The sequence below is a fragment of the Pezoporus flaviventris genome, unplaced genomic scaffold (genome assembly GCF_033815535.1).
Source record: "Pezoporus flaviventris isolate CSIRO_AGI_PZ_B2104156 unplaced genomic scaffold, CSIRO_AGI_Pfla_v1 ptg000007l, whole genome shotgun sequence".
Lineage (NCBI taxonomy): Eukaryota > Metazoa > Chordata > Aves > Psittaciformes > Psittacidae > Pezoporus > Pezoporus flaviventris.
This window is the reverse complement of record NW_026892555.1, coordinates 61,579,944-61,606,231: the sequence shown is the minus strand read 5'-3', so window position 1 is coordinate 61,606,231 and position 26,288 is coordinate 61,579,944. Positions and strand designations below refer to the sequence as shown.

General features: G+C 41.2%; 2 long non-coding RNA genes across 3 annotated transcripts in view; one reads left to right on the top strand and one right to left on the bottom strand.

The window, feature by feature from the left end:
* LOC133267048 (uncharacterized) overlaps positions 1-11,996 on the top strand; it is a 41,888-nt gene extending 29,892 nt beyond the window's left edge. Inside the window, exons 4-5 of one of the 2 annotated variants that reach the window (XR_009742619.1) lie at positions 9,833-9,922; positions 11,860-11,959. This is a non-coding gene — a long non-coding RNA (uncharacterized LOC133267048). Of the gene's footprint in view, positions 1-9,832; positions 9,923-11,855 lie in introns of both variants that reach the window. The other variant, XR_009742618.1, reaches the window with a different exon arrangement.
* Positions 1-26,288, bottom strand: part of LOC133267055 (uncharacterized) — a 497,367-nt gene that overhangs the window by 225,060 nt on the left and 246,019 nt on the right. The window lies entirely within an intron of this gene.

Here is a 26,288-nt window from a genome sequence, read left to right as displayed (position 1 = left end):
AATGGTTCAAGACTCTGCATCCCTTTTCATACTAATCTTTTGCTTGCTCCCATCCTGCCCCTTCCTCCTTCCTAGGACGTCTTCAGGCTCTTCTTTTCCTCTGACTGTGACACATCTAACCTTCTACCTCAACCGCTTATCTCCAGTATTGTTTCCTATGCTGCTGGCTTTAAATGGCTGATTGGATCACCTTGTTATATGGCTGGTAAATGTGCAGTGCCCCTGAGGGAACAGTTACAGCTTCAGGGAGCCTGCAGTAGTCAAAATGCAAAGTGACAACTGGGAGCTTCAGCAAGCAAGTTCCTCCCTGCCACGCAGACCCCTCTGAATCAGCATGGGAGGTGTTTTCTCTGCTATTTCCAGCTTTGGTGTGAGGAGTCTCCCGAGTTATTTTTATAAGAGATTATTTTGTTTTAGAACCCTGCGTGTCCCTCCTGTACACTCTGTGCTGGCTGTCCGAGGGCTGCCGGGTGACAGACAGGAGGAGGGATAGCAGCCAAGGAGGTGGCATAAGCCAGTGGGACATGTGACCCACATGGAGTCTCTGTCACCGAGCAAAGCATGCCTTGGCAGGCCTGCCTGGTCACTGACCCCATGCTGGCTTCTTGGTAAGATTCCTTTCTGGAAAAGGCTGCTTACGGTACAGGCTATCTGGCTGTTGTGCTTGTCAACTTGCTGCTGACACTACAGCAACTGCTCTTTGCAAGGCAGGTATTCATGTATTTTTCAATGTCTTAGCTAAATGCCAACAGGAGGTTTTTCTGTGCGTGCACCGAGACTGGATTGCTGGTCTGAGCAATGTGCCACTTGTAACACGTCTCATTACATCAGAGTTCATGTGTTCAAATTACTCTAATGGCAAATGTCTAGTACAACAAGGGACCTTAGTCCCCAAGAGAACTACAGGGTCCTAAAATCATAGCAGAATTTACACAGGAAGGAGCCTTCCTAGAGTTCTAGTCCAAGCTCCGGCTCAGTCCAGGGCTAGCTTCAGAGTTAGAGCAGGTTGCTCAGAGCTGCATCCGGCCAAGTACTGATATAAAGAAATTTGAGATTTTAAGAAAAATCTCAGAGATTACACAGCCTCTCTGCATGCATTTTCTCAAAACCGGTGTGCAACTTTTACATATGTCTCAGGTGTTCAGGTAGGAAAGGGTAGGTCATACTTTACTCCTCTGCTTGGAGACTCATGCTGTGCCTCAGCTGCAAGTGCTCACGCCAGAAGTTACTCCTGTGACTACAGCAAACGTATGTGGCTAAATTCCAGAGGGTTTTCCTGGAGCTTTTACCACGAAGGTCAGGGGATTATAAAGCTACCAGTTATGAGTGCAGTGTGAAAATATGCCTACGCAACAGAATCTGGCCTAGATTTACCTCTTGGATGCCCACCAGCCTGCTCTGCGAGGATGCAGACACTGGATCTTTCACTTGAATTTTTATGGAGTATGGACATAGTCCAGTCAGTTGCTCCTGTTTCGTCCCTCTACCTGCTCCCTAACACCTGCTTTTGAGACCTCATGGTTTGACTCCTTAGCTCAGGTTCAGTGCTGACTCTTCCATCTTTTCTTGTACCTGCATTTCCACTATAAATTTTAATACTCAATTTCCACCTAATTTTTCAAGAGTTAGGCACTTGTTAGTGGAAAATACATACACATGGGTGCATAAAGCCTTTATGCAGAGTTTCTGAATATAATAAAGTCAATTACTTCACAGAAAATTACAGAAGAATTTACTAGTTCTTTCTTTAAATGCTCCAAAAACATGGTGAGTGATGCCTTTCCTTGGGACCTGGGCAAGGAGCTCAACCATCACGAAGGTAAAACCTCCCATTGCCCCATGATGCTAAACCAAACCTTGAACTGAGAGCTCAGTTTGGAGCCTACCGCAAAATTCCTAACAAACTCTGCAGCTTGTCACGATTAAGGGTCTGGCTTGCAAAAAGACTGGTCTCAAGTACCAGTGGGAATGCACAGCTTTTTAAAGAAGAGAGATTAATTTAGCAAAATTTAGCAAGTCTGAGAAGCATTTGGTAAGCAAGGAATGGGAATGCTGCTCTAATGTAGCAAATAAATGTTCAGCAGTGTTACGGTGCAAATGGTTCACACCCTGATTTAAAGTGAGATGTTTGCACATCTGTAGAATTGCGAATGAATGAGCAGACGAAGAGACATCTCAACACCAGGGAGAACAGAGCAGCGCTGACCAGTGCCATAGCGAAAACAGTTAAGGCAGAGCTCAATGCTAAGTGTGTGTTGTGTGAGAAGAGGCCAAATGCACTGTGGTAAGTGAATTTTCCAGCTGCGGTATGTCTGGAGTATTAGGAAGTGTGGAGACGTCCCTTAGCCTGCAGTCCATTTCCTCACATACAGAGAAGCACCACAAGGCACAGAAACAAATACCTTGGCTTTGTGCTCTTTAAATGGGAGTTAACATAAAGGTTCAATCATTTGTATCCTTTGATCAGGAATTGGTATGTAGGGAAAGCTCTGTGTTTCTAGTGGGAATGGGGTGAGTAACCCCAGGTGAGTTGGATCTGCTGTAGTAATCTGCTCCGTGGTTCCTAAAACAAAATTACTAAGAGTCTTCTTTGGTGCAAAACATTTTAGTTGTCATTCATTAATTTGGTTTTCTAATCAGAAAAGCAGAGGAGATAAAGCCCTCAACCCCTCACCACTTGCCAAATACACAAAACAATAGCAAACACGGAACATGCATTCTGATTTCACAGGTGATACCTGCAAACACAATCTGAGCCAGACCTCAGACTCTCTTTAAACCTGGCAGAGTTAGTCACCTCAACACAGAGCATGACCCCTCTTATCCTAAGGTAAATATCTATGCTTGGCCAGACGAATCATTCACTAAACCCCAGTTTCTATATCGGTTCTATTTCCACTGGTGATAAAGAAGGGACATCCACCCAGCAAGTGGACTCTGCAGATAGTATCAGGAATCCCACTTCTAGTTTCAGAACATTAAAAATTACCTTGTCCCAGTAAGACTTCTGTGAATTAGGGCAAACTGCGGAGTGCAGATCCATAAACGAATCGAAGGAGAAGGAGAGTTTCCCCAGTAATTTTCCAGGCAAGAGTAACCACCGGAGGGAGAGAACATTGAGCCCCACGATGGGATAATTTCGTCCTTCTTAACGAAACAATGGTAATATAATAAAAAGACTTAGAAACGAGAATTTTCAGAAATATTCTTTAAATGAGCTTCATCTATGCAGAACTGACTTTTATTTTCTTCCCCTTGGAAAATATAATAGAAGCAGTATCTGAGGAAGCTTTAAGGAAAGCACAAACAACTCTCAGTGTGGTGTTTTTTTTTCCTCTTGGTAGGTGATCAATTTAAATGTCAAAGGAGACCAATTGGAAAATTCTTTTTATAAAGTTAAATTGAACATATTCAAGTAGAACTTGTTCACTTTATATATTCATGTGTTTTATATTCTGGCATGATTATTTTAAAACATGACTAAAATACAATGAGTTTGATTAAGATGGTTTTAATAAGGAGCACAGAAAATGTGTCTGTATGTAATAATAACGAGTCTCATATTTTACAGTTTAATTTGCTGGGTCAACATCTAATGCTTTTCCCATTAGCATTGGTGTGATTTGATGTGGAAAATAATCCCGTTTCCCAACGAACTTTAGGAGATAACAAATATTTAATGACACCCTACGTAGAAACAATAAATAAATTTGAGTTGTTCTTGGACTCCTGTGGAAAGAGGTTGTGAAAATTTTATAAGTTGGGAATTAATAAATTATAACCTGGCTGTTAAAATGTGAATCACTAAAGACTCCTGACACCCTTTTCCTTTCTCTAATTAGAATTTAAAAATAAATAAATGAACAAATAAACTTGTCATGTTTAGAGGCTAACTTACTTCCCTGCACAAGTTGCTAAAGTAAGAAAAGTTGATGATCATCTAAAGTTTGCATATTTTCATTTACAAATTAGAACTTCTGGAAAGAACATGAGTGAGATAAAGGACCAGCAGGGTAAAATATTACCCATTTATCAAAACATGTTGTAACATACAAAAAAAATCCTAGATTCTCCAGATTCTTTACGGTGCTGTTATTTGCTGTTATGCTTTACAGAGTATTAAAGTCTTAAGAATTGCCAGTGTAATTTTTATTTAGTAAAGCACAGTTACCTGGAAACGCTTCCATATATGCCTTTATTTATTAACATTTTTAATTCAAATTCAGAATGAGCAGAAATAAACACCATAGTGATGGTACAGGGACATTGGTCAAAACATTGTAGGTACTGAATATTCTGTGGAGCGGAGCTCAGATATTTGTCCAGGAAAAATGGGAAATATGTAAGGGTGTACCTGGCTCTGGTAGCTCCCTGGTTCTTCATAACCTTTCCTCTCTGCTGTGCTCTCCCTGTGCCTATGTGGAAGGGGAAGGTGGCTCTTCCAGCACCATGAGGTATGAACAAAGGGAAAAGAAGTGAAAGCAGCCCCTTATACCTCAGAGCAGACTGAAGGTAGGTTTAAAATGTAACTCAGCCTGCATTTATATCGGGAATGTTTTTTCTGTCTTGTGAACAACCTGGCTTTTTCTGCTGCCCTTGGAGAATCTATACTCAATGAGTAGCAGGCAGAGCCAGTGTGCTGGGAGGGCACTCAGAGGAATGGTGATGCCCATCAAAGTCTTGGTGCTCTCCATAGATGTCTCTGCCTGCCTGTTAACCTCCCAGTGATAGCTTGGCATAGAGAACTTAACTCTCTGGTCTTCTCCCTTCCTAGAGCAATTCAGCAAGATCATAAGGGAATTCCATGAAGGGCAATTTAAGTTTCCTGTCTCTTAAGCATGTATTTATCTCCAGCATGGGGATCTTTTGCTCAGAACAGAGTACCTGTTCTTATACACTAAAATGTCCCTGCTAAATGAAAGCCCATAGTCCTGTCTGCTTGCTTCCACTTTCTCAGTGTTCACTGTATAAGGTGAGATACAAAGCAATGTACTAGTAGACAATGCTAGAGGGTGATTAGGCAGGCCTTGTATCATCCACTTTAAATTATTTCTGTTCTTTTTCATGATCTGGCTAATCCTCATGGCCATTTTAATATCTCTTGTTCCTCTTTTCCTCAGTATTTGTGACTCATGATGTCATCATGTGTAAACAAGATTAGATTGGCTGCCTCTGCTCAGCTGGAATTAGGTTTAGTCTCTTGCTGATCCCACATAGAGAAAACTATTGCATAATTTGATTCGGATAATGACTCCTAGTATTGACTTTTGCTGAAATATCTCATTTATTCATCTCAATAAGTATCTCTTCCTCCAGATTTTGGCGATTCATCTTACTTTAATTCCCATTTCCAATTTCTACATTTACAAACCAAGGTTCTCTGCTGTTTGGTAATGTTCAATCTCTGGCACTGTTTGTTTGCGGGTAGAGCCAGACAAAGCTCAGTGAGAGCAGCAGTTTCAAAATCAGGGAGTGTCATTATTTTAACTAAAGAATTAGTCTGGATTTTGCAGTCTCATTTTTCACACAGGTTGATGACAACCTTGGAAGCCACATGAAAAACAGGACTTACCTAAAAAAAGAAAAGATGTTACTGCCTGCACTCTTTTCAATAGGTGCTGTGTAGGTGCTAGAGATGGAGTTTACTCCTCTTTTCATGTTTCTGAAATGATTCTCTGTCTGAAGAATGGCTAATTGCCTCATCTAATTGCTATGTCTTTTTCCTTCTCAATAGCATGATACCAAGTACTCATATGTTGTATGCACAGTAGAGTTCCCAGGAATTTCCCCTCCAGGATGTCTGCCATTCCCAAACCTTGATCTGGTTCAGGAACAGCACATTTCCCCCAATGTGGCTCTTCATGAGGCAAAGCATATCCAGGAGCCAGGATGGAAGCTCTAGGCCATCCAGGTGCTCCCTTCACTGCCATTGTCTTCTGTGGTCAGCTGAGCATGGGTTGTGCTTGGGGAAACCTACTCTACAGCTGATCAGAATCAGGCTTTAATTACAAAACCTTATGGTACTTTCTTTGCATGACACACTACTTGAAATGCTGGGTACAAGTCTTCTGGCATTAGACGGCACAAAAGTGGTGCTGTGGACTCAGCTTAGACTTGAGGACAAGATCATGTTCTGATCTCCCCTGGTCCAGTCCGTGTGTCAGTCCTGTGGCCAAGGGGACCATCTGGGACCATGGCATAAAAAGGGACAACTGAATGCAAACAAAATATCAAAATGTTTCCAAAACCTAAAGTTTTTTGACCTCATGCTTGAATCAGGTCTATCCTTTCTGGAGACATGCAATCTATTTTAGCTATGTATTTTTTTAATTAAATTAAAAGAGGAGAAAATATTTTCCCATGGATTTATTCTGATTCTGTTACTGTCTTATTATGGTTCTACGGGTTGTCTATGATTTCACTGGCAAGCTGTATCTGATTACTGTTCAGATCTGGAAAGAGAGGTACTCTGTTATATGTAATAGTAGAGTGGAAAAAATTTAACCTGTCATAGCTGAGCCAATTACCTAAGTAGTGGCTGTTTCTTTCAGTCATATGTTTAGCATATTTTTGTAACATACTGAAGAATTTCCTGCTCTTCCATGCATGAGTGATAGCTTGGAGCAAGTAGTTGAATTAGCATGATTTTCTTTAGAAAACAGATTAGAGACTTCAAACACCTCTTGGTTAACTCAAAATATTTTCACAGGAGAAGGTAAATGAAAATAGATACTTGTTTATTCTCCCAAGACTGTAAATAATTTAGGAAATTAGCAGCTATATTTGTTTTTCCTACTAGAAAATGCAGAAAATCAGAAAAAGAAAAGAAATTAAAAAATTAAAAATTCCGATAAGAAAATAAATTACATTAAAGTTTTAAAAATTCCAATATGAATTAATTTCACATTTGGGGGTGGGGGGAAATTAAGCTGACTCATGATTAACCTGCATTGATTCATTTGTTTTTTTGTCAAAAATGAAAGCTTCATATTACCTTTCACATTTACTGTAAACCCCCTCTTTATTATATACATCTCCCCAGCAAAAATCTGTCTCCCAGTTGGCCACCCATTCTTTGTAAGAGAACTGGGCATACTTGAATTCCCCAGGACATGACTGTAGGAAGACTGGTAGAATGCCATGTTCCTCTGGCTCAGTTCTCACTGATTTTTCTGCCAGTAAAAGTTTTCACACAATGACCTTCCCAGCAGGGAAGGGCTGGCTTGGGCTTGGGCTTGGGCTCCATCAGCCTGGAAAGCCATCTATACTGGTGATCATTTTGACCCCACAGCATCTCAGAAGGATGGTCTAAGACCAATTGAGCCTGTAGTCTCACAGTTTACTATGCTCACACCCCTTTATTGTCCTTATGATCCTAGCATCCACTTTTATGGATACACATCTCTTGAGGTAAGCAGGAAGCCTGAAGCATATAATGGCTCTTGGCAGCTTCATTTCTCAGTAACAATCCAAAGGAAGTTGGAGAAAGACAACTGGAATGGTCCTTAGCACCCAGAATCCCTTTATACTTCTCTTTTGTCACTGTATCCTTAGCTGGTAGGGTGATAAACACATTTGATGGTGTGTTTAAGTTTTAAATTCTGATGTCTATGCCCTTGTTTGTAATGAGTAAGTAGACATACTCCAAAAGTGTTAGCAGCTCTTTTCCCTCAATGACTTATAAAAAGAAGAGAAAAAAGATCTAGCATTTTCTAGAGTGGTTTAGAAAGTAATAGTGCCAACCAAAAAATATGTATATATATATATATATATATGTATTTAATTTGATTTAAGCCTTATTAGTGTATTTTCAATTTGAGGATTAACTTGTTTCTCACTGGAGTTTTGGTATCACCCTCTTTGCAAAGAGCAGTTAAAAAAATTCATTAGTGGGGATGGTAAACTCTTCTGCCATTTCAGTCAATGTTGTAAGGTAATGTAGCCTGGAGCTTTGCACAGCTTGGCACTTGTTATAAAAGAGGGTATTTCTAATAAGATTTACATTTATTAAGACTACTGTGGCTGCTCCAATCTTGATCTTCTTGAAGTTAAAGGGAGAATTCTTACTGACTTAGGATATGACCCAAACATTTTTCTTTTGAAAAAAAAGCCGTCTTATAGCATCCCTCATTTTACTGGTATAAGAAGTAACTTCAAATCAGCCTTTCTCACATTTTGTTCTTACCTGGATATATAGTGCACATACATTCTCATTAATTCCCACAAACATTTTGCATGGATATTTTGACATGTTACCTCTGTGCAAAGCACATATGATAGAAGATAACAAGTGAAGGTCCTTGTTTTAGAACAAGTATAGGCTTCTCAGCAAATTACTGTTTTCTTTTAGCAGCTGTTCAAGGCTTTGTAACTTTGGATGCCCAATATAAAAGTTTTCCCTGTTAAGCATAACTGCATAGATAAAGCCAAGCTATACAAAAACTAGCCAAACGTAGGCCTATGTCATGATGTGCATTTGTGTTCCTTTCCCTTATCATATAAAATTGTATTTGTCGTATATTATTATGCATTATTCTTTTGTTGTATGTAACTTCTTTGTTGCCTAATGAAGTGATAAATGCTCCATCCCTGGCAGTGTTCAAGGCCAGGCTGGACAGAGCCTTGGGTGACATGGTTTAGTGTGAGGTGTTCCTGCCCACGGCAGGGGGGTTGGAACTAGATGAGCTTAAGGTCTTTCAACCCTAACTATTCTATGATTGTATGATGGGAGAAAGATTTGATCATATGAGGTATCCCTTCTACCATGGCCTCTTACCTCAATATGAAGAACGTATTTGAGGGCTGAATTGCCATCTGAGTTAAACCAGGATATCCCATCCAATTAGAAAAGTACAGTACTAGCAGACATCATTGTTAAAATAAACAGCCACTAAGATGTCCTCTGCCTTACCAAGGCCCTTAGTGTAGTCATTATGTACATTCTTGTTATCTTCATTGATGTCTTTTCCTTTCATGGAGCTATGTTTTCCATTATACCAACTGAGAGCAAATGGCATGTCTTGAATGACTTGGGTTGAAAAGAACTTACTTTGCAATGTTCTTTTGAAGATTTTGCCTTTTTCCAACTATCAGACTCTGCACAAAAGTGCCTGCTATTCTTAAAACTAAAAGACTTTACCTGGTGAATTTACTGACATATTTTTATATTTAGAGAAGATAGTAAGTAAAAGACCCTTCATATCAAGTCAGAGTATTTTTCCTGATGATGTAAATTTATTACAGTTGTGTGAAATGTCTGTTTTCTTAGGGTATTTTCTTAGGAAAAGAGCAGTCAGTAGCTTCATTGCAGCTAAACACTGGATTTTATAGAAGCACGTTATGTATAAATAATTGGTTTAAGTGTCATAAGTCTTTCTGTACGAATGCTTATTTTTCACTCTTAGTAAAACAGCCAGACTGGTATCTGCTCATGAGCCAAGTCACACACTTTTATTTCTATTGTGAACAAGAAAGAGCTTACAAACAAAAATTTAATTCTTTAGCTGAATAAATAGCTTCTTGGCAGCAATTATAAGAGGCTCAAAATACTTATTATGCTTTGATTAGAATTGTAATTCTCACTGAATCATCAACACCTATAGCAAAGACTGGTATTTTTTAATAATGAAAAACTGAATTTTTAGCCTTGAACAGTCATCCACCCTAGACTGCAGAAATGTATCAAATATATAGCTAATGTAAATGAATGTTTTCTGCATTGCTACTATTATTGTATAGTTTAGGGAGAAGAAATATGTTTATAAATGAGAAAGCTGCTTATAGACAATACATAATTCAATACATTTCAGTGTTAAGTTTGTTTCCAAATTAGGGTGATGACATCTTGGGATGCTTTTTGAAAAATTACCCATTTTAGAAAATCTGCTGCATGATATGAGGATGGATAACTTTGGTTATGCAAGTAACTCTTTGATATCCAATTTATTAGTTTAATAAGTTGAACGCTGTTCCTCCTATTTCCTGACTGGATGCGAATATATCCTGGAATAAGAGCTGTCTGTACTAGAAATTCACCTTTTCCCTGGTATAAAACATACTGATTTCAGTAACTTCTGCCAGTGACTGTCTTGAAAGAAGATTCAAGGAAAATAACTGTGACAGGAGCAATAAGCCATCATAACTGTTCTGACCAAATACTTTGAAACAATATTTTAATTCATCCATCCATTCACCTATTCGTGCTAGTTGTGATCCAGTCACCCAACTGAATGCAGGTAAGTTCAGCCTGGCAGATCTAGTCTATTCCTGTGGGCACAGCAACATTCAATAACCCAAACAGGTAGGCAAACTCACAAGGAAATGGTCAAGACTAACACCTGGCTTTCACCATGGCAAATAATAGTGGATGTCCTTTGAAGGCAATGTTTCAAGTTCAGCAAGCTGGCATTTTTCAGCACATTTCTGTCAACTAGCTCCATGGCTGCTGCATCTGAGATGTTGCAGTGTTGTCACAACCTTACTGACAGCTTTTAACAAATATTAAGTCCTGAACCAGTTTGAAAAGTATACAGGAAATCTGCCCCCAACCCCCCCCCCCCCCCCCAAACATTAATTCCTGGTCTCTCTTTTAAAACAACGCTGGATTGACATTAAAAATGCCAGTCCTCATGAGGACACAGTGTTAGACTGTGGCCTCAAGCCATGACCATCATTGGCTATAGAGCAGAGAAGCAGCAGCACGTGTAGACCTGGAAGCTGTGTTATTAAAGGAATCTGATCAGCTGAGCCAATATGTCTCTTGGAGATTCAGAGCAGAACATAGAAGAATGCTCTGTGCCAAATCACTCATTACCTCACACCTACCCAATCTTACCAGACCTCTTTTAGGAAACAACAGAAGCAGCACTGCTACTACCCTTGTGTTTTTACACTTGGGACACTGCACAAAGGCACAGAAGTCCCTGCCCCAATACTTCTTAGAGCTAACAGGGGGTTTGCAACAAGCCCCATGAGATGGAAGGACTCTTTGCATCTCCTCTCTCTCCAGCCCCCACTCTCATGCATGCATACATACATATGAAGAGTCAGGTCTTTATTTAATGGGACTTGAATTTATAGCACACAAGAACAGTGTGGGATCTGTACAGAAAGTGATAATACGGATTTAATTAGTTTGATCTTCCTTTCTGTGCTAAAACTGGGTGTATTTAAATTATTATTGTGGCTTTTCTTCACTATTTGCTTTGTACATATAATAAATAATAATACAGTAATTTTTCAAATGTCTTTACTGGTGTCTATGCAGCAAAATGGGAGTGCTCAGTGGAAGACTAACAACTTTATTGTTATAGTACATTTAATTCCAAACAAATCTGAAATCTAATGACTTTACAAATTTTAATCCCTTCACCCATCTCGGAAACGCCAACACATTTTATACATGGCTGTTATTTAAGAGTTCAGAAAAGCACAAAACAACTAATTGGGGCAGAAATCCATTTAACCTTACCTCGTCAGCCAAAAGTAGTGTAGTCTAGGCTAGCTGCACCAGCTCCTTTTAGTGAAAGGCTAATCTAACTCACTGTTCACCCCCATGATCAGCTGGGCTAACCCAAAGGAAAGGGCAGGAACACACAGTGAGGATCAGAGAAATGTGGGAAGGCTCTTATTCAGAACAAAATAGTTTGGAATTAGGTTAAGACAACTCTAAAAATCTCACCTGGTTCTTATGGCTAGAGAAGACCCTTGTTTCATTTACAGCTGCGTCTTTTCTTTTTCCCCTTATAAATTCCTTGTATTTAACTCTGCAAATTAACGCAAGAAAATACCAGGCAGGTCACCTGAGGAGCATGCTATTTGTAAAAAATAACATTCAGTTCTCTATTTCTTTGCAGATAGGAAGAAGCAAAGATGTATTATCAACGTTATGTTGCAAAAAGAAAGCATGCAAATCAAGGAAAAGTAAAAATGAGATATTCTGAGAAGACCTGAAATTAGCAGAGTTGAAATTAAATTAATCCCTTTGAACCAACGAGCTTTCTGCCTTCCAAATTTGCTCCTATCTATCTCTGGTTCTATACTGTGACAATGGAGAATTTCAGTGACCTGTGTTGCACCTAAAGGATATGCAGCTCTGGAAAAGTATGTGTGGACTTGTTAAGACTCAGCAGTACGCTTGCTCTGCCTGGATAAAACTACTCCAGGGTTACAGGGAAGGAAGAAGGAGTTATTGTTAGGCGTCGCACTAATATTCAATTTATTTCTCTTAGGGAAGACATTGTACTGTCATAACAGAGTAATTACTGTAAATTGAAGAAGCTGATTAAAAATTTCCTAAAGTTTTGGTACAAACATTGACACAAAATAAACTCCCTGAAACTTACAGCAAAGACTATTCAAAGGTACCAGTGGAGAAATTATAGAAAGTACAAGTTTAAAAATAAAGCACCAAGGTAACCTAGGGATTTACTGTGATTTAAAACAGCAAGGGAGTCAGACTTATTCTAGAAAATAGATACCCAATCTGAAAACCTTCTGTAAGAATGAGCTCAATGATAGGCCAATGAAAACAGAACTGAAAAAGAATAAAGAAGAACCAGGTGCACTAAACACAGACATAAATACATATACAGTTTATTTAGTTATACCTGACACAAGGTGTATATTAGCATTTACCTAAAAGCACAGTGTAGAGAAATTATGGGAAAAGATCACTCATTTTCTTTATCTTCATGAAAATATTTGGAGGCATGTATTAGACATAGTTCATTCAGTTATTTGAGGAGACAGACTGCTGGGAGATTAAGCTAAATCTAAATTAAGAACAAAAGGGCTTTTTTTGTTTGTTTGGAGGTTTTTCATTTGAAATCAGGAAATTTGAGCCTTGATAAGTCAGAGCAACAAGCATGAACATAGTACTTCACTGGAAATTCGTCATCTCCTAGTTTATCAAACCAGGTCAAAAAAGCCAGTGTTCAATTCACAGGACCCTCCATCAGATGTTAAAGTTGATGTTCTCTCCACCTGCACACTGGATGGAGTGCAGTGCCAGGGACCTTAGCCAAGGCATGGTGTATCACAGCCCTGACATGGTCCACAGCCTGAGTTCAAGACACGACCCAGCATCCATGAGCAGTCATGCCTGGAAGTATCATGGGGAACAGCCAGTCTGCAGGGTGCTTTGGTGAATAACTATGCCCACAGGGCAACTCTTCTTCTGGAGTCACTAGTTTGTAGAGAAAATTGGCTTTTGTAGTTGCTGTCAAAGAACGGCTTTCCTCCAGTATCCCACTGTCATCACCCAAGCCCTTTCACATTTTTAGAGACTGTCCTTTTGTATTCATGGCAGGGAAACACACTCTGGATGGTTGCCCAGCCCAGGGCTTGTTCTACAGAGTGGGACAAACAGGATAGGAAACCATGTATTTAGAATAATACGTACAGATATGTACAGGACTTCAATCTACATTTTCAAGACATTGTATGCAGACTAATGCAACAGCAGATTACAAATCTAGGTGCCCAGTTAATACTGTCAGAGGCTCAATCTTTACAGGACTGACTAAGTACATTTCAGAACACTGGATTTTCATGCTGGATGTATATTTGATTAACTTTGCTACTCAATATGCAGGCTAGCGTGGTGCCTGGTGCATTGTGGGAAAAAAACTTCATATTGTATTGCAGATATATGCATGGAAATATATTTATTCTCGTATCAAAATGTCATTATTGGCTTCAAATCAGGACTTTGATAGTTTGAAGTTTCTGTTCATTTGCTTAGAAACTGAATTCAGATGTCATTGATGAAGCTTTTACTAACTTGCCTCTAATGCGGCTGGCAGCTCTGTCTTTATCTCTGTTTCTTTCCACCTCCTCTCCTGGACAACCATTCCTCCTTTGCTCCTTGAGTCTCTACTCTGTACCTTGTTTCTTTTTTCCCTAGTACTTAACTTTGAAGTTAACTCCCTAGGGGATGTTCATCTGATGTTCTTAACAAGCAAAGTCTAGCATTCTGGGAAACTCCCATACCTTTGGGTGTCACTACAGACTCAGATCATGGTCAAAGTTTTTCTTAGATTCATTACCCTTTTTGCAGGGACTTGGTCCTTTCATAAACACTCAGACCACTGCTTACTTGCATTATCAAGGACCACAGGAACCCAGTGGCTTCATGACATTTTCACAGAAAACAGTTTGTAGCAATAGTTTCTAAATGTAAGCAATTTACCAGCCTTGTAGAAAATTCTGGGGATGTGCATACATGCAAATCATATACAGAAAACTTCTGGCTGCACTCTTACATTTGTCTTGGTTTAGCCTTAGGTCTTGTATTATCTATCATTTGTACAAGTTTTAACTTACCTTTAGCAATTTTGCTCAAAGCTGTTTCTCCAACTGTACACGTTGTCACATGGTTTCATTTTATCTGCTGTGTGCATATATTTTGCTATTTTTTGGTGTATCTTTCCTAATCAGCTATTCCAGTAAGAACTGTACCATTTATGTCTGACTCATTAACCATGCAGTCATTTCTATTTCACTTGGTTTTGCCCTTAGTAAAGAAATGTTTTATCAAAATGGTAAAGCTGAGCAAATAATTTACATCAAACGCTTTATCTGCTCTCTCCTCCTGGGAAATCTATGACCAGATTGCACTTATTTCTCAATTATTAATTATTTATAGTTTCCCAACACTAGTTCATTTCTTGCTATATGGATTAATTACAAATATCTTAAACAGCAATTAATTTCCTTCACTCTATAGTTAGGCAGCAAGGTCAGGTCACTTTGTTGCTGAACCCTGAGCCATGTCATGCACAAGCATTCTTTACTTAGAAAAATACTAGTGTCAGTAAGTGGACAGCCCTTGAGTGTTTACAGAAAAACACACACCCGTGTCTTTCCAGGTAAAGGGATTGTATTTTGGTTAACATTTATCTTGTCAGGTTATGAGAATGCTAACCATGCAGCAGGCAAGCGAAGCTTTGTTTTGTACATCAGTGTATAAGGCTGTTCTGAGTATCTGCAAAAAGTCCAAATGACATAAAATTCAGGGACTGTGAGCTTCAGATGTCCACCTTCCCTTGAAAGTGAAGTGAAACCAAGGTCAGGATATGGGTGCTCATTCAGGCAACACCAGGCTGAAAACAGGGTGCATCTGTCCTCTGAAAAGATCAACATCTGCCTCTGCTGCCCTTGAACAAGTCCACCAGTGGTATGAATTCACCTCACGGTGGTATGAATTCACCTCACCTTCCTTTACTGACTTGTCAGTAAAGTCAGTAAAGGTACAATGTCTCCTCAGTGGGTCCTCTGACAGTAGTACACTAGGAACACTGCACTGGTCTACTTGTAACCAAGTCAGAAAGAAGCTTATGTGTTTGTAGACTCACACAGACCTCCCTCCTGCAAACTGCAGAGAGGAGTTTGGGGTGCCTCTCTGAAAGCACTAATCTGAATATCCCTTCAATGGGGGACAGTCCATCAGTCACAGATGAAGTGCTGGGCTTCTCTGAGCTTCCTGTTCCCACATAGACCGAGCAAGCTGTATCTTTAAGGAGAAAACCTTTCTGTGTATATGCTGTGAGGGGCAGTTTAGTTAGTTTTAAGATGTTCTAGTTGTTTAAAGAAAAATATCTGGTCCTATCACAAACACCTACAAGGTGCTGGAAGCTTATCCCGCAAGTTGCTGAATCTGTTTGTCTGAAATCTGCAGACAAATATGTAACAAACACAGTGATTTTAAAGGGGTTTAACAGCCGTGAGCTGTTCAGAACTGCATTTCTTCACCCAGACCCACCCTCTGGGCCTGGTATTCTCAACTCACTCTTCAGGCAGCAGCCCCCTCTGTTAGGAGTTCAGGTCACAACAGACCTGTAGTTGGCATAGAAACAATTTGAAATCTCCTGACAGGGCACTCTTCTGCCTCTCAGAGGGGATTTGCACTGCTCTGTTAATGAGCTAATAACATTTCAAAGCCTAAGGAGAAAAGATAAGTGAAGGCAGAACTACAGCCCTTCTCAACCACAGGTGCAAGAACCACATTGCTTCCATTTTTAAAACTCGGGCTTCTTTATTACTTGGTTTAGCCTTGAGAAAAAATATGGTTCTTCAACATTCACCCTCAGCTTCCATGGCTTTAAGGCCCGGAGGTGGCTGGGCAGTGGGCAAGTTCATGCTGGATTGGGTCTTCATTGGCAAGGGTCCTTATTATACAGATGCCATCTCTTAAGAGTGTAGCACATGATCCCAACACCGACACCTTAAGCAGATAGTCATAATTGTCATAACATAAAAATGATGTCTCTGACAGAGCTGTGCTTTCCATTATCACCCCTGTTGTCTGTAAAAGTGAATCTGAACAGGTATTTCTAATAAGCTGTGGCATGGGCTTGGCTTGCTAAACCTGGAAAAACTGTAAGAGAAATTAATGCATCTGGGTCTGTGATCTGCATCTAAACTGAATTCCGCTTCAGGTCCCATCCCAGCATACAGCAGACAGGAGGAAGTTATGTTATCTACTTTACAATCTATTCTAGGAAAATGTTTTGAGTGGCTACAATCAGCAAGAGATTTGTCTTCCTTATTCAGCAGTTACGTATTCTCTGTTCTCTGCAGAACATGGTAATATTGTGGGGTGATTTCCTCACTGTCAGCTTATAAAAATACCACACTAATTTGTTGTAGTTGGAGTGGCTTTGCTGGGAACCCTTCCAAAGCAGTCAAATACCTACATGGACTGACTTGGCTGCCTGGCTTACTACATGCACTCTAAATATGGCAGGGTGAGACGTATTAGAACATACCAGCCTAGTCACCATCTCCCTGCTCTTGTACTCTTCATAGTAAAATCAATGCACATTGTGCTCTCAGGCTGGGGCTATTTTTAGGTGGTATTTTTCCACTCAGTCTGCAGCTGTTTTCAGTCACAAGCTTCTTTAACTAAAACAAATACACAGTGCTTGGCAAAGAAGAGGTTGTAAAGAGGATGGAATTGTGCACATGAATCTTGTGCCTGCCTCACGGAGTTTTACGTAGGGAGGGTCAGAGGGGAGCAAAGAGGACACCGATGTCCTGGGAAGCTGGGGACAACAGCTACCATTGTAATTAGTCCTACCTTCAGCTCTCTTCGAGAACGACTGATGAAGGACAGGCATCTCAGGGCAGAAGAATGTGAGAGGAGGAGAGCTGGAAGGCTACCAGACCCAGCATTATCTACAACACCTCTCTGAGAGATACACACAGTCACAGTCATCGATGAGCCTTTTGCCCTTAGTATGCACAAGCTCCTTAGCAGAATATGTAATCCCATCAGCCCTGCTGTGTTGCTGTAGTTTCCTCCTTCCCTCTCCACTTTGGGGAATGGAGAGAATGGAAAGAATGGGAAAAATTATCACATGGGATGTCTCAGAAACAGTTGGTCTCTAAGCTCTGACTTTTGCAGCATTTCCTAAGCTCTGCAAAGCATGAGAGCAGAGCTTCCCTTCAGTGACAGAAAGGAAACTGCTTTATTCTTTCTTCACCACTGCTCCCACTTGGCCCGAGGGCAGCAGTGAAAGTCCATAGGCCAAAGCTGCAGCTTTCTGTCTTCAGTGTGGGAATAGCTTAGTTGAACTTCCTGTCAATTAAGATCAGGGCAGAGCAGAGTAATCCAAGTTTGTAAATGGAGGTTGATGTCATATTAGGATACATTTGAAGTCAAAAGGGCATAATGGTAGTCAACTAACTGCCTTCAGCTTATTTGTGAGGGAGGCTCAAGGGATGAAGTGAAATGGAATTATCATATTGTCTGAAGCCACTCTCATCCAGCACAACGGACATCTTCACTGTCTACTGTGTAAAAAGATATGGTACTGAAAATATATAAATCTTGGGATATTTCTTAACCTTTAGTGCTGCATACAAGCCATGAACACTAAGAAGCCATACCCCCTCTCATAAGGTTTTCATGTCATAAAATACCATGGTTGTGCTGGCTAACACGAGCAGGCAATATCTTCATTTCTCCATCATCCCATTCAACTTGTCCGAGGAACATCAGTGAAATAATGTGAATACTCTGGTGAACAGTACATGATATGCTTGACAGCAACTATTGGAAGGATTGGGAGCTCAGATTACAAAATCCCAGTTGACCTCCTTAATCTAGAACAGTGCACACTTCAAACAAGGTATAAGGATCAGAGTGTCTTGCAGATATCACACTATTTAAAAAGATTCATTCTGTGACACAGGCCCTTCACTGTGAGCTGGTGCAAGTAAAACAAGTATAATTTTAGCTTTCTCTGTTTTCACTAAGCAGTGCACTTACTAGTGTCACTGCATAAAAAGCTAGCCAGCTATGGTGGTAATTAAAAAAAGGCTGCATCATGAAAGTCATTTATGCTCATCTTTTGACTCACACTGTTGAAAAAAAAGCTTTTGGTAGAGTCTACTGTTTCGTTGTTTAATATGGAAACCTTCTCACGCTGTCTGTCCATTAGGAGAAGTGCTGCCATCCTCCACGTGGACCAGCTAAACCACAGATATGGAGTACCTTGTTGTGCTATACTATCAAGTTCTTCACTAGGTTTTCTATGAAAAGCAAAGACACTTCTTTCTGAAATCAGAAGTGCCCAGGTTATATTTCACATATGTGAGTTTCCTTGTTTTTATTAAAATTAAGTTTGCTCATTTGCCATTTTCAAGCTAGTTTGAAATGAGGATCACCTTGTATCCTAGGAAACACAGTGAGAATTTTATATGTGATCACATTTTTATCCATGTTATGAAAAAAGCAGATGGTAATTAGGTGCATTATTCATATGAAAGCTTGTTGAGCACAGTGTCTGTATGGTTCCAGCTTCGATTAGAACTTGTTTGGGAGAACTACTTCATGCCTTTCAATTGCCCCTCATTAAGTGCAATCATTACTCTTCTGTGGCCCCAGTCTGCTTTAATTTTTGCAAAACAGAATACACAATGCTATTTTTTTTTTTTAAAAAAGGCAAATTTCTGGGGTCCCTTTCATTCTGCTTGACATCAGTGTGACCTTTCTGTTCATACAAATTCATTATATTTTATTGCAGCTGTGAAGGTGCCTTGTAAGAGACCACTTGGCAGTGGGAGAGGTGCAGACTTGTCATGTTTCAGGTACAGCACCGGAGCCATTAAAAGAGACCAACTCACCTACTTTGGTAGTGCAAAGGATGCTGAGAGCACACTTAAGAGGATGGAATAGTTTGCTTAAGCATTGCACCTGTCAGGACTTCTGTCTTTCCAAGCCTTCCACCATGGACAGAGTAACAGAGCAGAAAAAGCACAGCCATGCTGCAACAGCAACAGAGTGTCTGCACCAGGACTTATGTTAACTCAGCGTTGTCTACATATTTGCCTGTTTAGGAGAGTCCTAAATAATGCCCAGCAGGGTGACTAGAGGTTGCCAGATAGCTGGTTGAATAGCCAAAAATTTTCTGCTCCCCTCTAGAGACCCTTATCTCCTGCTGCAGGAGTCCGAGTCAGGGCAGCTGCCTGGGACCCAGAGAATCCAGGGCAGTAAAATCCTTCTGTAGAGCCTATATAAGTGACATGCTCCACTTCTGAGACTGACTATTTCACAAACTGGACAGTCCCTTCAGTACTAGGACAAAAACTGTGTTCTCCAAAGGTAGTGAAAAGACAGACACTAATACTTGTGCCTTTTGCTAAGAGAAGGCCCCAGTGCTCCTTTAACAACATATCTGCTGCTCACCTTGCAGCAGGATGTTTTCTAGCCCACATCCAAAAAACACAGTGACCATCAAACAAGACTTGCAGTCTGCCTTCTAGTTTGCAATCTCCCCCTCCTAAGAAACACAGCTGGAAAAATCCAAACGTAGCTGCTTCCCCTTCCACCTTTGACATTTTCTAATTTATTCACAATTAAGCTTTCCATATGGATAGGACAAAGGTAGTGGTAGTGGCTTCTCTTAACTTCTGTCCAGGAAGAGCATTGGCTGTACTTGTACTGCCAGATCTCTGCAGCATTCAGTCGAGGTACTGCTGTCTCAAAAAGCTGACAGGCCTTTGAAGCAAATCAAGCTGACATAATCCCAGGAGACCATGCTAAGGATTTCCAGATCTCTGTTGGTAGTTCTGCTAAAAGTTCCCTATAGTCCTCTCAATCTCTTGCTTTTGGCTTTTCAAATCATAGAATCATAGAATAACAGAATCGTTAGGGTTGGAAAGGACCTTAAGATCATCTAGTTCCAACCCCCCTGCCATGGGCAGGGACACCTTACACTAAATCATATCACCCAAGGCCTCGTCCAACCTGGCCTTGAACACTGCCAGGGATGGAGCATTCACAACCTCCCTGGGCAACCTACTCCAGTGCCTCACCACCCTCACAGGAAAGAATTTCCTTCTTATATCCAACCTAAACTTCCCCTGTTTAAGTTTTAACCTGTTACCCCTTGTCCTGTCACTACAGTCTCTAATGAGGAGTCCCTCTCCAGCATCCCTATAGGTACCCTTCAGATACTGGAAGGCTGCTATGAGGTCTCCACGCAGCTTCTCTTCTCCAGGCTGAACAGCCTCAACTTTCTCAGCCTGTCTTCATACAGGAGGTGCTCCAGTCCCCTGATCATCCTCATGGCTCTCCTCTGGACTTGTTCCAAAAGTTCCATGTCCTTTTTATGTTGAGGACACCAGAACTGCACACAATACTGCAAGTGAGGTCTCACAAGAGCAGAGTAGAGGGGCAGGATCACCTCCTTTGACCTGCTGGTCATGCTCCTTTTAATGCAGCCCAGGATACGGTTGGCTTTCTGGGCTGTGAGCGCACACTGCCGCCGGCTCATGTTCATTTTCTCACTGACCAACACCCCCAAGTCCTTCTCCGCAGGGCTGCTCTGAATCTCTTCTCCTCACAACCTGTAGCTGTGCCTGGGATTGCTCCAAACCAGGTGTAGGACCTTGCACTTGTCATGGTTAAACTTCATGAGGTTGGCATCAGCCCACCTCACAAGCGTGTCAAGGTCCCTCTGGATGGCATTCCTTCTCTCCAGCGTATCAACTGAAACACACAGCTTGGTGTCATCGGCAAACTTGCTCAGGGCGCACTCAATCCCACTGTCCATGTCAGCGACGAAGATGTTAAACAAGACCGGTCCCAACACCGTTCCCTGAGGGACACCACTCGTTACTGGTCTCCAGCTGGACATTGAGCCATTGACCACAACTCTTTGTGTGCAGCCATCCAGCCAGTTCTTTATCCACCGAGTGGTCCATCCATCAAATTGATGTCTCTCCAATTTAGAGACAAGGATGTCGTGTGGGACAGTGTCGAATGCTTTGCACAAGTCCAGGTAGATGACATCAACTGCTCTACCCCATCCATCAGTTCTGTAGCCCCATCATAGAAGGCCACCAAATTGGTCAGGCAGGATTTCCCCTTAGTGAAGCCATGCTGGCTGTCACCAAGCACCTTGTTGATTTTCATGTGCCTTAGCATGCCATCCAGGAGAATCTGCTCCAAGATTTTGCCAGGCACAGAGGTGACACTGACTGGTCTGTAATTCCCTGGGTCATCCATTTTCCCCTTCTTGAAAATGGGGGTTTTATTTCCCTTTTTCCAGTCATCGGGAACTTCACCTGACTGCCATGATTTTTTAAATATGATGGCCAGCGGCTTTGCAACTTCATTTGCCAGCTCCTTCAGTACCTGTGGATGGATTTCATCAGGTCCCATGGACTTGTGCACGTTCAGATTTTTAAGATGGTCTTGAACCAGATCCTCTCCTACAGTGGGAGCAAGGTCTTCATTCTCACAGTCCCTGCATCTGCCTTCCAGGACTTGGGTGGTGCAGTCAGAGCCTTTGCCAGTGAAGACTGAGGCAAAGAAGTCATTCAGAACCTCAGCCTTCTCCAAATCCTGTGTAGCCAGTTCTCCCAAGAGCTTCCGGAGGGGACCTACATACTCCCTAGTCTGTTTTTTATTTGCTATATACCTGTAGAATCCCTTCCTGTTATCTTTAATACCTCTAGCTAAGTTTAATTCTAACTGAGCCTTAGCTTTCCTAACCTGGTCCCTAGCTTCTCGGACAACATCCCTGTACTCTTCCCATGCCACCTGTCCTTGCTTCCGCTTATTATAAGACTCTTTTTTCAATTGAATTTTCCTCAGGAGCTCCTTATCCATCCAAGGAGGTCTCCTGGCCCTCCTGCAACACTCCTGAGCTTGCAGCAGGTGATCCACAAAATGTAGTAATTTTTGTCCTTTTTGTCCTAACACTGAGAGCTCACTGTGTCCTGATGACATTAGTGATCCCATATGAATAAGGTGATGCACCATCAGCTAACACGGCACACCACATCCCATCTCTTTGGGGATGCAGATGTTTCCCTGCATCTTTCCAAAACAGGAATCCAATATTCAGTTCTTGTTTCTCAAAAGTCTTCAGTTAGATATCCCCCCTCAAACTAAATTGAGGCATTTCCACCTGTTCAGCTTTGCAACTCAAAAGGTAGAAATGTATACAGGAAAATCCTATGGGATGACCAACAGGACTGAGTTACACCAGAGTGACTGGATGGGGCACCCATTTCAAAGCCTGACTGCCATTTTAAAACATCCATCCTAGAGACCCTGGAACAACTGCATGGCTACACCTACTCTTCCAGACGTTCAAGGTCCATCTGCAGCACAGCATTTCCAGTGAGCCATACAGTCCTAACTAAGGAATTACCCTGAACTGAACGACGAGGAAGTAGGACCCACCACACGAAAGTGTCCTTGTTTCTCCCTGAAAAAATCTTGTCAGCCCAGCCCAGTCTTGCACTTGGGCTTCCTCCAGAGACTTCTCTGTAAGAGAAACCCAAGAAGTCCTCACAGATGGCACTCAGACTTGGAGATCTCCATATGGAAAATATTTTTGGAAAGACAAATAACTCTAACTGGGTCAGACAAGGAGATTTATTTTATACTGCCCCTGAAAATAAAGAGGGGTAAGGCTATTGTTTGCCTGCTTGTGCTACACAGCGGTTTCTGTAACCTTCTATAGCATGCTAAAATGGGCAAATAAGGACATTCAAGTGCATATTAACACTTGCATTATGTGAGGAATTGTGTGTGTGCAAGTGTTTAAGAGAGAGGCTGTTTAATCTTATCAGTACTGTAGATGTCCATTTTATTTGTTTTGTGATTAGGATATTAGCAGCTTCTACTACGTCATCTGTATTTGCTTCTGAAGAAATTAATTTCAATGTTTTCCTTAATGACAAACCGAAGCTCTTAATGTCTTCTCTCTCCTTTGCAGCACACAATACACTTTGACAGTGCCAACTGCATCCTACAGAAATAGATTGCTTTGAAGCACCCATCAATAAACAGATGTGAGGGTCCAAATAAACCTAGTTAAATATACACTTGACTAAACAATGCATCAACACATTTAAGACTTGTTTTGTCTTGTTTTTTTTCATTCAAAATGTTTGCCAAGTCCCTCACTAACACAGTAGGTAAGATGGACCTTTAAGAGTCAACATAGCCATCTTCAGCACCAGTCTTCTGGAAGAAAGGCAACACAACCCTCCCATGAAATCAAAATGATTAAAATTTTGTGCTTTGCTAATCATAAAATCCAAGAGAAATCACTTAGAGTTCCTTGTGCTTTGAGGAGGTTACCATTTAAAGTCTCACCAGGATTTCCAGTATAGATTTTTATCATTCATTTTCAAGCCTCTGCCATCAGAAAAATTGCTCTCCTCTTTATAACTCAGCTTAGGAATGACCTTAAGGCTTGTGACAGGTTTTCTGGCTCACCTTCTGCTGCCTCGTAATGAGATATCTGTATTGCAGTGACCTATCAGACAGCTAAAGGCACACATCTCTGTCAGTGTTGTAAACCCTATTTCACATGAGACCCCAGATGAACCACAGGAATTCTGAGTCCTTCTTCCTATGGTTTCCACCTGCACATCAGTATAAATGGCCCTTATTTGTGGATCTACCCATGTCCTCTTTCACAGGCAGTGGCTTGCTGTACTTATGGAACCCCTTGATAAGAGAAGTCTATAAATTACGTGAAGGAGAGAACAGCATCCTGTGAACGGGTCTCCTGTACCTAGGATGCAGTCTACTATAGCTGCCGGCCAAAGGCCATGCCTCACAACACAGCTCTGCTTCTCAATCACATGCTCTCATTTAGGAAAAGTCAATTTCTGAGCCTGTCTTGCTGTAAGGAAACAAAAGAACCCAGTCTACAACCGATTTTAGTCATAGTGATGCTGCCTAAATTAGACAAGGCCCTGAAACAGTGGGCCTGGTGGGTGCGTAGGATGCCATTCATCTGTTCCAGTATTGGTATTCATATCTAAATCCCTAACCTCAGGTGTCTGTCTCAGTACAAGTCCTTTTAGCACCCTATTAATGGCCTTTGCCTAGAAAAAATCCCAACGTTCTCCATCCCATGATCCACCTACCCACTTACCATACCCTCTAGACCTCCTAATTGCTTTTCCAGAACAGGCACATGTCCCTGCTCTAAGCTTTATCAGCCAAGTTGAAAATACAAAGTGAAGCAAAACAGATGGAATTTCATAACCAATTAAATACTACAGAGGGAACCATAATGCGTAGGATCCTCATTTTCAGACTGAAGTCAGTTATCTTGTTAAGCCTCCTTGAAGCTGTGACAGATCCCCTATGTTCTCTTCTGCAGCCTCAGAGCTCAGCGGTGATCCTGCACATTGTGAGCATGCTGAGGTCCTGCTGCAGGACTAAGACCTTGCTCCAGATAACCTTGCACCTTTCATCATTCTAACTTCTCAACATGTCTGGCCTGCAGTGAGCCTGTGCTTCCTTCGGTATTACTGGTCTGATTTTCGTATTTGCCTTGTAATGCTTCTCAGCTCAATGAAAAAAATGGATGAACTATTAGAGAAGGTTCTTAAAACAGCTAGGAGATACTGGGTTCATGGCCATTAAGTGTTATGGGCTTGTAGAAGGTAAATCCATGCCAAATATCAGTGAGGAACTTCTATGGCAGAAAAGTAGGGCTAATGGGAGTAGGAACCCCCTTAATCTAGGCTTTCACTCCTGTCACAGCCTGAGCTTGTGGAAATAAAGTTTATAGTACTCTTAAGTGAGAGGAGGACCTGGTTCAAGTGAATTACAAGAGAATAAGATCAGCACATATGAAGTGAATTAGGTCTAAAATATCAAGGGTCCAGGGATTTTTTTAGTAAAACATCTGATAAAACCCCCCAAAACCTTACCCACTAAATTAATTCAAATGGGCTACTGCAGATTTGTAGTGTGGATATAAATGCAGTGACGATGCAGGGAATCACCCCATAAGAAGCTACACAGGCCATCACTTCTGACATCATTGTCAATGGGTTGGAGAAGTCAAAGAGAAAGCTTGATCCTGTAGAGAGAACTCCCAGTAGGGAGCACACTGCCTGAGGAGACCCACAGGTGCCACCAGCATGGGCTACTCAAATGAGAATGTGAGATTTTCAGCACCACCAGATACTGAATGGGCAGGAAAACCCTAAACCAATTACCCTACCACAGGACTGAAGTGTGTTGCATTGGCCGGTGTCACACCGAGCACATAAGAAGCAACTAACTAGTGTAGGTAGGTGGAAAAGTTGAAAAATGAGCTGGGATGGCCTTTTGAGAGGCATATGTTCCCTGCTGATGAGCTGATCTTTGGCTCTTTTCTCATCTGAAGCCAGTGTGCAGCATAAGGGAAAGCGAAAAGGAGGGGCAATGAAAGATGCTAAGGTTAGGGAAGGATGGATCGACACTGTTCCTTTCTGAGCTGCACAAACTTCCTGTGCCTCTATGTGTGCGTTCATAAGAGAAAGGGATACAGAAAACACCACACTGCTTGTTGTGAAAGGTTACAGGAGTAAAAAGAAACACAGAGGTAATGTAAGAAAGATGTTTCTAGTTAGTAGTGGTACAGCAGTCAATTGAATGTGTGTCAATTCCCTTTCTTCCTCTCTGCACTCAATATATATATTTAGATGTGAGCAGAGACATTGTTAATCTCAGATCCCAAATGCCACTTTGATAACTGCCAAGATTTGGGGAGGGCTGCTGTAGCAGCAGTAATACGACATTATGTTTTCTGTCCTGACGGACGACTGTATGTGAAGTGCTCCTGTCTCCAATATGTACAATATTTCAAACTTTCCTGCCAAAAATAAAAATGGAAAAAATCAAGAAAGCCTTGAGGCAACAATAACTTATTTGACATCAAGTTACATGGGTTTTACATGTTTATTTCCTCAAATATTCAATTAAAAGCTTACTTACTGTGGCAGATGTCATATCACATGGTGCATATGCTCCC